The sequence below is a fragment of the Acyrthosiphon pisum genome, chromosome A1 (genome assembly GCF_005508785.2).
Source record: "Acyrthosiphon pisum isolate AL4f chromosome A1, pea_aphid_22Mar2018_4r6ur, whole genome shotgun sequence".
Classification (NCBI taxonomy): Eukaryota; Metazoa; Arthropoda; class Insecta; order Hemiptera; family Aphididae; genus Acyrthosiphon; species Acyrthosiphon pisum.
In genome coordinates, this window is record NC_042494.1 from 13,996,118 (window position 1) to 14,009,107 (window position 12,990).

At 27.1% G+C, this 12,990-nt stretch overlaps 1 protein-coding gene and 1 pseudogene across 1 annotated transcript in view; both read left to right on the forward strand.

Annotated features, from left to right (window-relative positions):
• LOC100168041 (trace amine-associated receptor 1) overlaps nucleotides 1-12,990 on the forward strand; it is a 69,227-nt gene that overhangs the window by 18,348 nt on the left and 37,889 nt on the right. The window lies entirely within an intron of this gene.
• LOC115033504 lies at nucleotides 8,858-9,998 on the forward strand (annotated as a pseudogene).

Here is a 12,990-nt window from a genome sequence, read left to right on the forward strand (position 1 = left end):
TATTTCATCTGACATTTTCAATATTTCTATTGCCATAATTTATAATTTTAGACTAAAGGAAGCCCTACAATTGCCGCAGTACCTACCTATCTACCTGGTACCTACTTTTATTTACTATATTATGTCCATGCATAGTCCGGAAAATCGTAACTGCAACAGTCAACTCCAAAATATATCGTTTAGTGACATACCTAGGTAAATTTGCATGTAACATCCAATACAGGTTTCCTGGTTTTAAACTATATGAATAAATAATAATAAAAAACATTGGATTGAAATTAAAAAAAACATGTGACATGACACCGATATACCTAAATTTTTTTTTTAATATATTAATAGTTATAATTTTGGCATAATAAGAAAATAAAAAATGATTCAGTGTTTCATTTATGCCTTAATTTGAAAAAAATTGTTTATGATTTACTTTTTAACTTTTAAGTTTCCTACAAAACTACGCCGAAACTATAACCAAAAGTCCAAAACTAACAACAATAAACAAATGTAGGCGCTATAGTAAAGGATAGCTTCCACACCATGTAAAATATATTTGATGTACCGTATTTTTTCACATTGTAACTTATTGTAATATTTTTACAGATTATTAAATTCTTTTCAATAAAAATAATAGTTTTAAAAAAAGTTTGTTCATTAATAATTGTATACTATGATATGTATATAATCTTTTTAAATGTTGGAATAACAATAATTTAACATGCTAGGTACTTATTATTATTCATAGAGACTGTTTACTGTAGAACTAAGTAACTTACACGATAAAAATCTAATTTTCGAAAATAACTCACTACAATAATAGAAAAAACAAATGATTAGTGATTACAATTTGTGTACGAAATAGTAGTTATTGTATACACGTGGAACTTATGTATTTTGCAATTTTTTCTCCTACCCTAAAATCTTATCCCGTTTAAAATTACTAAGTTTTAGATTTTGAGCGGAGCAATGGATGTATTGACTTAAAATTATGGGTGTTTTTTTATTTTTATTTTTATTTGTGCCTGTGTACGCGACAACTAGTCGAAATAGTGCTTCAATTTTCAACTTCATTTTCAAATTAGAAATTTAAATGAAGAATAATGATTTTAGTTTTGTGTTATAATTTCAAAATATTATTCATGTGTACATGAAAAGTTTAAAGTATATTATTAATTATTATACATAAATAATATTAATTCAACTTACCGGTTAGGTACCGTATTGATAATTATAATATAAATATAATATAAAATATCCTTGGCTGACAAACCGTCTCCGCTCAGAATTGTTTTTCTTATACAACATCATTGAATTTAAATTTAACAGTATTAACACTATATCCATTACAGTGACCCACTTGGAACCTACTGTACAGCAGAGCGACAACCAACTACCCGATTTTTTTCTATATTGTTTATACTTTGTCTTAGCTATAAGCTCTCTGTTATATAGTTAATTAATAGTTTTGAAATAAATTATTTTTAATATTTAATTATCTCAATACCAATACTCTAAACTGTTCAGTCCATAATAATATACATAATTTAATAAATATAAAATTTACATTATTAGGTAGGTACCTATTAGAAAATAATTTACAGCTTTTTGTAGGTACTTAGATGATACAAGTGTAGGTACACGCAGTTAATAATTTCTTTGTGAATATTTCATGTAATTAAAACTGTTGTCTTTTGGTCTGTAATTTTCAGGTTAATAATTCAAATTAGAATTTCACATTTACCCATTGCCTTTAAGTTAATACGGTGAACGAAACTTTTTAATCGGTGTGAGTTGTACAATGCACGGGGAGGGTTGTCAATTAAAATTCTATCAACAAAACTTTATCATTCAGCCCTCCAAATTTTAAGGTGGACATGACAAAATGCCTCTAGTGTATATTGACGAAAAAGTTGTTTAAAAACAAAACAGCCAATAACTAGGATTAAAAAGACTTTCTCTCGGTATATTATGGGAAAACGACTTTGTGCATTGTTTTTCAAACTCAATTGCCGATGCCCATAAAACCATTAAAACCCCCAAACATTGGTGTCATTGCGGTTTTAAAAGCTTTCCAACGATTTATGTTGAAATGAACGAAGAGGCGAAATTTGAATTATTGAGGTTCACCCCTTTTTGAGTTGTAACTACAATTCCATTGCATCGATACCCAATAATGATTGTTTATAGAAAAAAAAAGACAATAATCCATTCAAGTACGAGTATACTAATTATTATGTGTAATATTATACATTAAAGTATTAGTTTGAGGCTATTTGAGCTTATAAAAGTAACATTTAGAATAGCGTTATGTAAATACATCTACTAGTAACTTCCACCTAAAACAAAATAATAATAAAGGAAAAACATAATATAGATTAATTAAATAAAAACACGAACGTTTTTAGTAATAAGCTGAATCTTGATGGCGTCTGTGAAGATTAAATAAATAAATTCATAGTGTTAAACCTTTGAGTAGATAAATGTTATTTTTCAATCTAAAATTTCTAAAGATATACTTAGGTAGATATTCTTATAATATCTATATAAAAATACTATTTAATAAGTACGTTTTACATTATTTCTCTGTATATTATAATAATAATATGTGTTTCACCAAACTCAGCATTCATTATTATACAGTATAATTATGTAAAGCATATTATATTATTATATTTTGTTTTGTACCTTTAAGTAAAATGCGAAATCCTAAAAATGTTACTCGTCATAAAATGTCACGCATTAAAACTTAAATCATTAAAAAAAAATGTACCTATACTGAAATTAAACTTTTGTTTCATTTTTTATAGTGTTTTTCCATATGTCATTTTTTTTTTTTTTAGTTCAACGTATTTATTTGCATACAGAAGTTTAAGGTAAACTAAATTTACATTTAATACCCAAATGGCCACATATAATATATAAAACTATTACACTATTTGTTTGTATACCTAATTTGTTTATGCCTTATACAGTGATAAATTATTATTTAGTAAATCATTTTGTACACATCCGGAATGTGTATTATACGAACATTTTTGAATTTTTTGTTTCATTTTATTCTAGATTACGGCACTGAATAAAAATTCTTTAAATAAGTAGGTACATTTTCTATTACAGCGTGCAATAATTATACTTATTATTGTTTTGTTTTAAAAAAACAACCCTAGTTGATAAGGTTTTTAAATTTTAGTTTAAGTGTTTATAATATTTAATTTTATTTATCAAACTTGATAGAATATTATATATTGTATAAATATATAATACAATCTTGAAAAATAGTATGAAACTTTTAAGTAACTAGATTCAAACTTTCAACATTTGTAGTTACGTATGGTACAGAATTTTAAGTGGTAGGTAGTTGAATAATTCAAAGTTTGCAAACAGTCTTGTTTAATATTTTCTAAGAAATCTGATTTACTTAGGTACGCCTAACGGATTATTTAATAATTTTCTAGCGAACATATTTTGTTTCGGTGTATAATACAAAAATGCTGAATAGCGATATCATTTTGCATGATACATATTTGTTAACTTGTATAAAAACCAATAAACATGCGATTCCGGCATACCGCTACTTTTTCTATTGTAGCTTTCATTTTTCACCAACAGAGTATTTTGTTACTATTATTTTTTTTTTTTCATTTTCATTTCATGCCAACACGTTCCTTGGACGTTTTGAACCGGAAAAAACGATTTTCAAATTATTGCACCAATGCAGATTAGTCGTCGTCGTCTGTGTTAAACAATTCGTATCAGAGGGTAAAAAGGTCAACGGTCCGCTGGGCACTATTGAGCCCAAAGAACTGCCCCTGCTGGGCGATTCCGGTGGGACAATTTTTCGCTGACTCTGAACCTCCCCCGGGTCACGCAATAACACGTGTGCCACACATACGAATATATGTTTTTGTTTTTCCTTCGAAAATAACAATCGAGTGTATTATAAATTAATATTGATTTAATTTCCATAAGTTAATTGAATCCGCTACTATATTCGATAAACATAAGAATGAATGCAAAGATTTCATACTGAAAAATTCCAATAATAATAATAATAATAATAATAATATTCATAAATTTAATCGTAAATAATATATATATATTATAATTTATATAACTAATAATAAGTATATAGGTAACGTTTTTAATGTCATTCTAAAATACGAGGATAATAAATACGCGCATAAACCTATTTAATGTTTTATACAATAGTTTTGATTTATATTACTTTTTAATAAACGTACAACAGTTAACTGGTTTAAAAATTTTATATTATTGTATTTAGTTGTAGTTCCACGTTACAACTACAACGTATGTAAAGTTTTACTTTTATAACAATGCAACGGGATGGCAACTCGTCCCTCCTAACTGATATAAATCAAACGATTGACGTTTTATTCAAAATATAGGAATGGTGGTCATTCATTTCCACGGGAAAAAAATTCATCCAGTTATTATTTTCTTCTTTATCATGTACTACGTGATTATACCTACAGCATTTTGTACTGTTTAGAATTTATGACAAATATAGGAATGGTCGTAAATTATTTAAAATAAAAACGTTATCAAGTTATGTCAATATTTTGGATTTATTTTTGTCCTTTGTATTTGTTTGGTTAAGTTGTTGTGTGTAACCTCACGAAATAATAACTACACAACCACTGTATGCAGGAAAAGGGTCATATTTTCGGGTCATAAATCTTTTTCAACAACACAACACCGAATGCCGACTGAGACGGTAGTTCAAAGTTTACGCCGTTCTTCCAAACACTTATAATATCACGAAAAAAACATACATATAATTCACTCGTTTTGTTAAGTGCATATATGGGCTATAATATCTGAATTGTTAAAGAATAAAAAAAAAACCTCCCAAGACTCAGAAGAGTATGACGTTTGACTAAATATTTCGTTTTCCTTTAAATATTATTATTTTTAAATTTAGTTCCGTTGTGTAATTTACCCTCCTAAGAAAAGTCATCGGAAATTTTATCCTTCAAAAAGACTTCTCCTTGTTCTGTAATTCAATATACGTAATACTCCCAAAAACAACAAACATAAATATGATTTTTAAGACTTAATTACATTAATGTTACAAGCAACCGACAAAAAACTACCTATATAAGAAACTATAAAAGTGTATTGTATTTTTATATTCTGTTTTTATTTTTAATTATGATTCACGTAAAAATAGAAAATGCTAATTTCTGAGTAAAAAATAAGTACTTACAATAGTTTATTATAATTTAAACTATTTAAATTATTTGACATACAAATGTTTGTAAATTAGTATAACTTTACTATTAATAAATTATTATTCTTTAGTTATATTGATTTAAATAAAAATAATTATTGTCTTCTTTCATATCTACTTCAGTTTGAATAAAAATCGTACAGTCACAAACCTAGTCTAACCTGCACGTGTAAAAATAAGTAAAACTTTTAAGTTTTATATTCTATAAATTTAATAAACCTCAATGAATAATTATCGTCATAAAAAAATAAATCACATGAAAAATAAACCAAACGGTTTAAAAAGTATTGTGAATAATGTGTAATTTAGGAACGCTAATACCACATACTTATTGGTTTAACAAATATTGAATGATGAAAGTCAGAGCAAACTATGCTGTTTAAAAATTGTACTCGCGTTCGTATAAATTTAAATTAATGGTCGATGCCTACACTTTAAAATAAAATATAAGGAAAAGAAAAACATTTTATGTAAAAACTAATAAACATATCACCCAGGTATTAATATTTAATAGATACTAATATGAACGAAATTAGGGGTATAGGAATGCGCAAGCGGTCCCACGTGCTGTCAATGATATCATAAAAAATAAAGGGGATAATGAATGCAAAATATGCACTATATATTCTACAATTATTATGTACAAAATGTATACCTATAGTTCAAATTCATTTTCATATAAAAATAATTATATTTGCAAATCACGGGTTAATTAATAGTGTGTCTCGTCTCACGACTTGAGACTCATTTTATATAGGTACCTACCTACATATTTTCACCCATCTAATTGGTACACTGTTTACAATTATGTACGCTGTACAAATTATTTTGTTTATCTACCAAACCGTATAATATACATAATAAACTCAGAGTAAATAGTAATTATTTTAACATTAAGTACCTACACATTATCTCGAAGGTATTAACTTTTAAAGAAAACCTATTTTTTTACACGATTTTATGCTTAAAATATAATTTTTATCAAGTTTTTTTTTTAAATTAACGACATGTATTTTTGATTTCATATTTCTAAGTAGAATATTCTAAGAATTTATATTCATAAACATAATATGTTCAACTAGTAGGTTATTAGTTAACTCACAACTTATATGCATTTACTGTTTAGATGTGTGGGTTGGAGTGGCTAAGGGGTAACCCGGAAACGTTTGTAAATTATATCGACTTGTTTTACTAAGCTACTAACAAAATAGTCTAAATATTAAATTAAAAGTTTGGAATTCCTTTCTCATCTCGTATCATGCCAAATTTACAATAAAAATAATTGCACATTAAAATAAAACAAATCGTATAATTGTTAAATAAAAATGGTTTGGTAATATACTGATATTCCATGTCAAAGTGTCATAAACGATATTTTGTAAGACATATTAATATATTTTATTTTGGATTGTGGTTTTCAAAAACTTCAAAACCAATGAGATTTTTTTTTTTGTGTCACAGATTTTTATGACAAAAGAAAATATTAGACAAATTTAAGGTTAGAATATCAAACCCTCACTAAAATAATCAAATCTCGATACCTACAGGAATCTTTTTCAAATATTTTATGGTAACATATCTTATATAAGAAATATTTATTATTTTATCTGAGAAACACCTTTTAAAACTAAAAGCTTTCTCAGATAGAATTTAAAAGGTTACATTTTTTTAAACTTAATTTAAAAATATATATATTACTGGTGTTTTGATATAAAATAAATACACTTTATGATGGTAGGTAACCTTCAACAATCTTTAATGTTTTTTTTACAGTTTTACATTGAAATTTCACACTTAAAATGAGTGGATAGTCAAATTAATTTTCCTTAAAATATGATGATGATTTGTGTTATGTTTAATATGTTATAAAAAGAAAACATATAATAACAACAATATAATATTATAAATTGATGTGTTGCATATAATCATAATATTAATTTAATCATATACATATAAATTTAATAAATATTATCTTTATTTCTCAGAAAAAAGATTAAATACTTACATACGTACTTTTACAACTTTTAATATACATATTAACTAATAATTAATAATAAGGTATGTTAAATTATTGAGTTTCTGTAATCTACAAATTATTTTAAAATTATTACTTATTATATACAAATATAATTAAAAATAAACATTCAGTTACTTAAACATCTTAGACTACTGATTCTAAAATATAATATATATATTATCTATGTATATTACATCATTTTATATGTTTTCCTTCATGAATAAGTTACAGTACCTAATATTTATGTTATGAAATAAATGTATCATGCTAATCCCTAGAGTATATTTTCATGGACAACCAAACTACTATATAATATCCTTTCAAAGTTCTCAGACTAAATAACTTTAGACACATAACAAGAGTTCTGACATTATAACAAAAAAATAATAACCACTCTCCAAAGACCAATGACTTTGGAACGATTTTATCACGAAAATGCATTCAACTAATTATTTTTCACATGTAAATGATTTTGAAATACTCAAAACTACTCTCGTTAAAATACTCATTTTGTACACCATTTACTCATTACCTACTGATTAGTATCATAAATGGGCTTCAAAACCGTGGTGATTTAATTGTACTATTTTATAAATACCTAGCTATAAATCTCTAAAATTAAGATAAATCACGATCCTGAGCCAGAGATACAGCTATAATATTTAATTATGCTTCGAAGAATCTAATTTTAAATATTTATTTTCTACAATTAAATAATAGTACGAGTATAGTATAGCAGTATATAAATTATATAAGTTATAAAAATGATCGAATTGAGCTTAATTGGTAGTCTATATTTTTTTTCAAAGATAAAAATAGTCTGAAATGATACTTGTGCATCAGTTATATCGTAAAATTCTTTTCGTAGTTTTTCGTAATATTTTCAAAAACTATTGAGAAATTCGGAGGTTTTGAAGCTTGTATATAATGTAAGAAAGTTGTCTCTAAAATATATACCAGCCCAGGGGATGAAATGGGTAACCACAAATCATTGTAAAACCAATATATTTCTCTCTTCAGATCAAAATAATAAAAGCTAAGAAATACCTAAATGTTTTTATTAATAATATTATACAAATGTGAAGCTTATAATTTAATTTACGATATATTTACTTTATGTTGACTAAACAAAACTCATAATTATTATAAAACGTAGATACACCGTAAGGCCCGAATATTCCATTGACACTACTGAAAAATAAAAATAATATATGTCTTCTAAAAAAAAGTTATTGATACAAATAAAAAAATTTTTTTTTTTCAATCGAATTTGAATTTTTTTCTTTTCCACTTTTCAAGGGAGGCGGTGCCTCCCTGGCCTCCTCGGGATAACGACCACTGGACTCTTCTATGAGTTCTACGTTCAATGTGAGTGGGTCATAAAACTGAGCCACATATATGTACGTATGGCCCAGTATTTAATAACTTGTATGCGTAATGAATATAAAGTCAATTATAGAACGAATCAATTATCAAAATGTAAAAATTTAAAGTGACCACAGAACAAGATGTACATAGTTTCAAAACATACACACACTTACACAGAGCTTGCGTTAATGGGTAGTTCTAACCAATATGGGTAGTTCTAAATCAAAATGGGCAATTCTATAAACCAATTTGGTCAGTACCAAAAATCGTGAATTTTCTTTACTATTGGCATATGTAATATTGTTTAATTTAGTTATGTATTTTATTTTATATTTTTTGATTGGTTTTTAATATTTGTTGTACTGTCTTATTTAGTATGCATCAAAGACATTCATAATTTAATTGACGCAGACATAGATTTAAAAGAATTTTCATTGGAGTATGATGAATTGATATCAATGGAAAATATATCTGAATTACAAAAAATTAACCTTATTAAACTAGTGAAAACATTATGTGGCTCAAAAGTCAAAACATTTTCCAAATGTTTGTACATTGTTGGCGAGAGTAGCAGCTGCTAAACCTCATAGTGCTGAAGTTGAACGTTTGATAAGTGCCAGCAACTTATTAAAATCACCATTACGCTCAACTATGAATATTGAGACAGAAAACTTGAGCTTATATATAAATCATAATATGCCACCATTTTACGGTTGGGATCCTAGGGACACAGTTTACCATTGGATGTCTAAAAAGAAACATCGAATCCTTAAATAAGAAAAGGAAAGGAACAGAGTTATTTTGGTGGAGTTTTCTTTGAAGCATCTGGTAAAAACAAAATTATCGATAGTGACAATAGTGGCGAAGACACTGAAGATAAAAAAAAAAATTTTAATCTGTTATTATTATTAATAAATTGTTATAAATAAAGTAATGTATAAAGTGTTTACATGTGTAGTCAATATGTATTTTGGTAAATAGTGGTTGTTAAGCAAATTTAGTGAGCGACAAATTCATTTAATCTACATGTACAAAAATATTAAAATGTTGGGCAGTTCTAAAATTTTCTTAGCGCAAGCTCTGCACTTACACATAGCAAATTTGCAACAACATTTTGTAACGTTTCGACGGCGTCAGTATAGGTCACTTGGCTGTTTTTTCACCCAATACCACACTTGCGAATCCCAATCGAAAACCAAAGCAATAAAACTCGACCTAGAGTATTTCTCTCCTTTTATACTTGAGGTTTATACTAAAGGAAAAAAAATCTTACACAAGTTTCTTCATTTTAGTATTATATTAATATTGAAAAAGATATGCTTTCAATATACGATGCACAAAAGCTAAAGAATAAATAAATGACTGTAGTAATTATAAATGGTCGAAAATAGAAACTTTTGTTTCGTATAAAATAAACATTTGCTTACAAATTTATCTCTCTTGGTTTTTATTGAAACTAAAGTATTAAATAAATATACCAAACAACAGTTCGGACATTTAAAAAACATTAACTTACTTAAATATGGCGTGATATAAAAATATAGAAACATCACAATTGTTAATTGTTCCATTGTTTAAATGATACTATATTTTTTACATTTTTTACTGCATATTATGTTCTAAACTTAAATTTATATACCTACTTTGCATCAAAGTTAAAATATTGAAAAACATTAACGACGAATCAAATATTTAATAGTAATTCCAACAATTTACTGTCATATTTGAATTTGTTCGCATATATTAATAAATTCTAATATGAACCTAGAGTTATTAGTTTTGATTCTACGGATTGCGATTTAAACAAATATTAAACTTAGTTGGTACATTTAGCAATTGAAGTCAGTAGAGAATATATTATTTTTTTTTTATGTACCTGCCTACCTAAAAGGTAAGTACCTACTTTAATAATTTTATCTGAAAATTAGTTTTTTTAAAACTACATATTTATGTAAATATATAAACAAAAGTGGTCGCATTCGCTGCTTAAGCGCTGAAAAATTATATAAATTAACGTTTATTTTATAGTTTTACACAATGATATAGGATTTTTGTATAAAAAAGTTAAGTAAATTTTAACTTTCAACTGGCATTTTCTTACATTGTAATACTGCAATATAAATTATTATTTATATTGTGTATTTTATTAAAAAATGTTTGATGGATCTATACAGTAGGTGATTAATAATTTGTAGTGTATTATATATAGGTACTAAGTATTCTTCTTTTATGAATTGTATATGCAAATATCTCAGAATAAATTAGAGGTATAGACATTTGGTTTATAGAGACGTCGTTTGAAATGAAACTGTTAATATTCTTGATCTGCGAGTAATGGTAGCATTAAAGCATTAGAGATAATTTCTGGCAGGTATTTTGTATGTTTTAATGTTTATTCATGTGTAGTGGTGTCAGTGGCGTAGGTAGGTGAGCCTAGTGGGCTGCAGCCCCCCCCCCCCCGAAATTACAGTCTTTTTAAATAGAAAAACAATATATTTTATTAGGTACTATTATAAGTTATAATATTTTATAGCCTGTTGAAAAATAATAAATACGAATATATTTATAGAAACTGTCAAATATATAGTAGACAGTAAGTAATAGATCACTTGCTAGTTTCTATCTACTATAGCCCAACTACACCCCAAAAATTATTTCACTATACGCCACTGAGTGGTGTGTTAAGTTCACCTGCAAGTTTAAAAGTGTGAGATAATTTTTGATATGGGATACGAAAAGACTAAAGAGTAAATTAAATGAGATAAAACAGATCACAAGTTATAGATTATCTAATACAGATAATAGATCTTTTTAAACAAAATTGTTGAAGACATTTCAAAACAACAGAAATTAACATAATATATTCTCGGAAAATCGCTTTAGATTCTAAGAACAATAAATACCTATTTGATTTTTCAAAACATTTATTTTGAGTCTGAACTGTGTTTAAGAATTCGTTGTTCCATACCGCGGATGCTTACGTTTATGTGTTGTATTATTTTTTTATTACTTTAGCAAAAATATGCATTAATATGGATACAGCGAACGTTATCGTCTAGGCGGTACTATTATTTAATCAAATTTGTCGTCTTAAAACTGGGTGCACCGTGCACACATAATACCTACACTACCTATATATTATATAGGTAATATGAAAATACGTTGATCTGATGACAATCTGTGGATGTGCCATGTGCGTCTTACTTTAATAATTAATAGTATAAATATAATTAAACAAATAAAATTTCTTATATTATTTATATGAGGCTTGTATAATTCTTAACCCCAGGGAAACAGGCGACGCGTTTTGTCGAACCGGAAATTATGTGGCTCGCAAACGTGCGTATAGGTATATCACTTGTGCCCCTAAAATTTTGTCACATTGCACACCACTTTAATATTAAGAGGACGTCTTACAAACGTACAACATAACGAATAATGCTTAATAACGAATAATCTATTTAGCAGATGCAGATCCAATTTTGTGTTAAAATTGTGTCCAATTTTGTTTTAATAATAGGTACTGCGCCATGATAACAGATAAGTACGATCTTATACCGGACTTAGAGATAAGAAAACTATCTGCGCTTTCTCATAGGATTTGTACGCGATATTTTAATTGTTAGGTAGCAAGTTATGAGTGTGTAAACTATTACAATTTAAAAATTATCATAAACACGCTTAGAAATTAAAATATCGTAAAAACCCCGTGAAGAAACACAGACAGTGTTCTTATATTATACTTTTAAGATTGCATATAACAGCTATGTCACATCCGCTCTTATATTAAAGCTTACCACATAAAATTGGAGCTGCCTAACACAAATTTACTATAATATTATGTCGTACGCTTGTAAGGCGGAGACAACACATCATGGCGACCTAAAAATGCATTTGCGGACGACAATTTGATCGATGATTTATACCACAGTCGGGGTGGTTGGCTATTTGTATACCGCCGTCCATGTTATGGCCATGTTATGTTAACTGCGATGTTTTCCGTCGGTCCGTCTGATAGAATTCCGGTGGCTGCCGACCGTTTTCTCCGCAATTTCCGATTCACTACGTTACTCGCCTTATATCGATCAATCCGTTTTAATAATTTTTAATATCTGCCAAATCAAATGTTTCTAATCAATCTATAATTGGCACTAACGTTATTATATTTTGTTGTACTATAAATATTTTGTAGGTGCTTACAATATACAATATATATTTAACAGGTACGAAGACGTATTAATTACCTCCTATATACAAACATTAATTTCCAATCATTAAAAATCTTATATAAATCAGCGGGAAAAAATTTTTAAAAGTGTTCGAATACAAAATAAAAGTATTCTTTAAAAGTTTGGCAAAT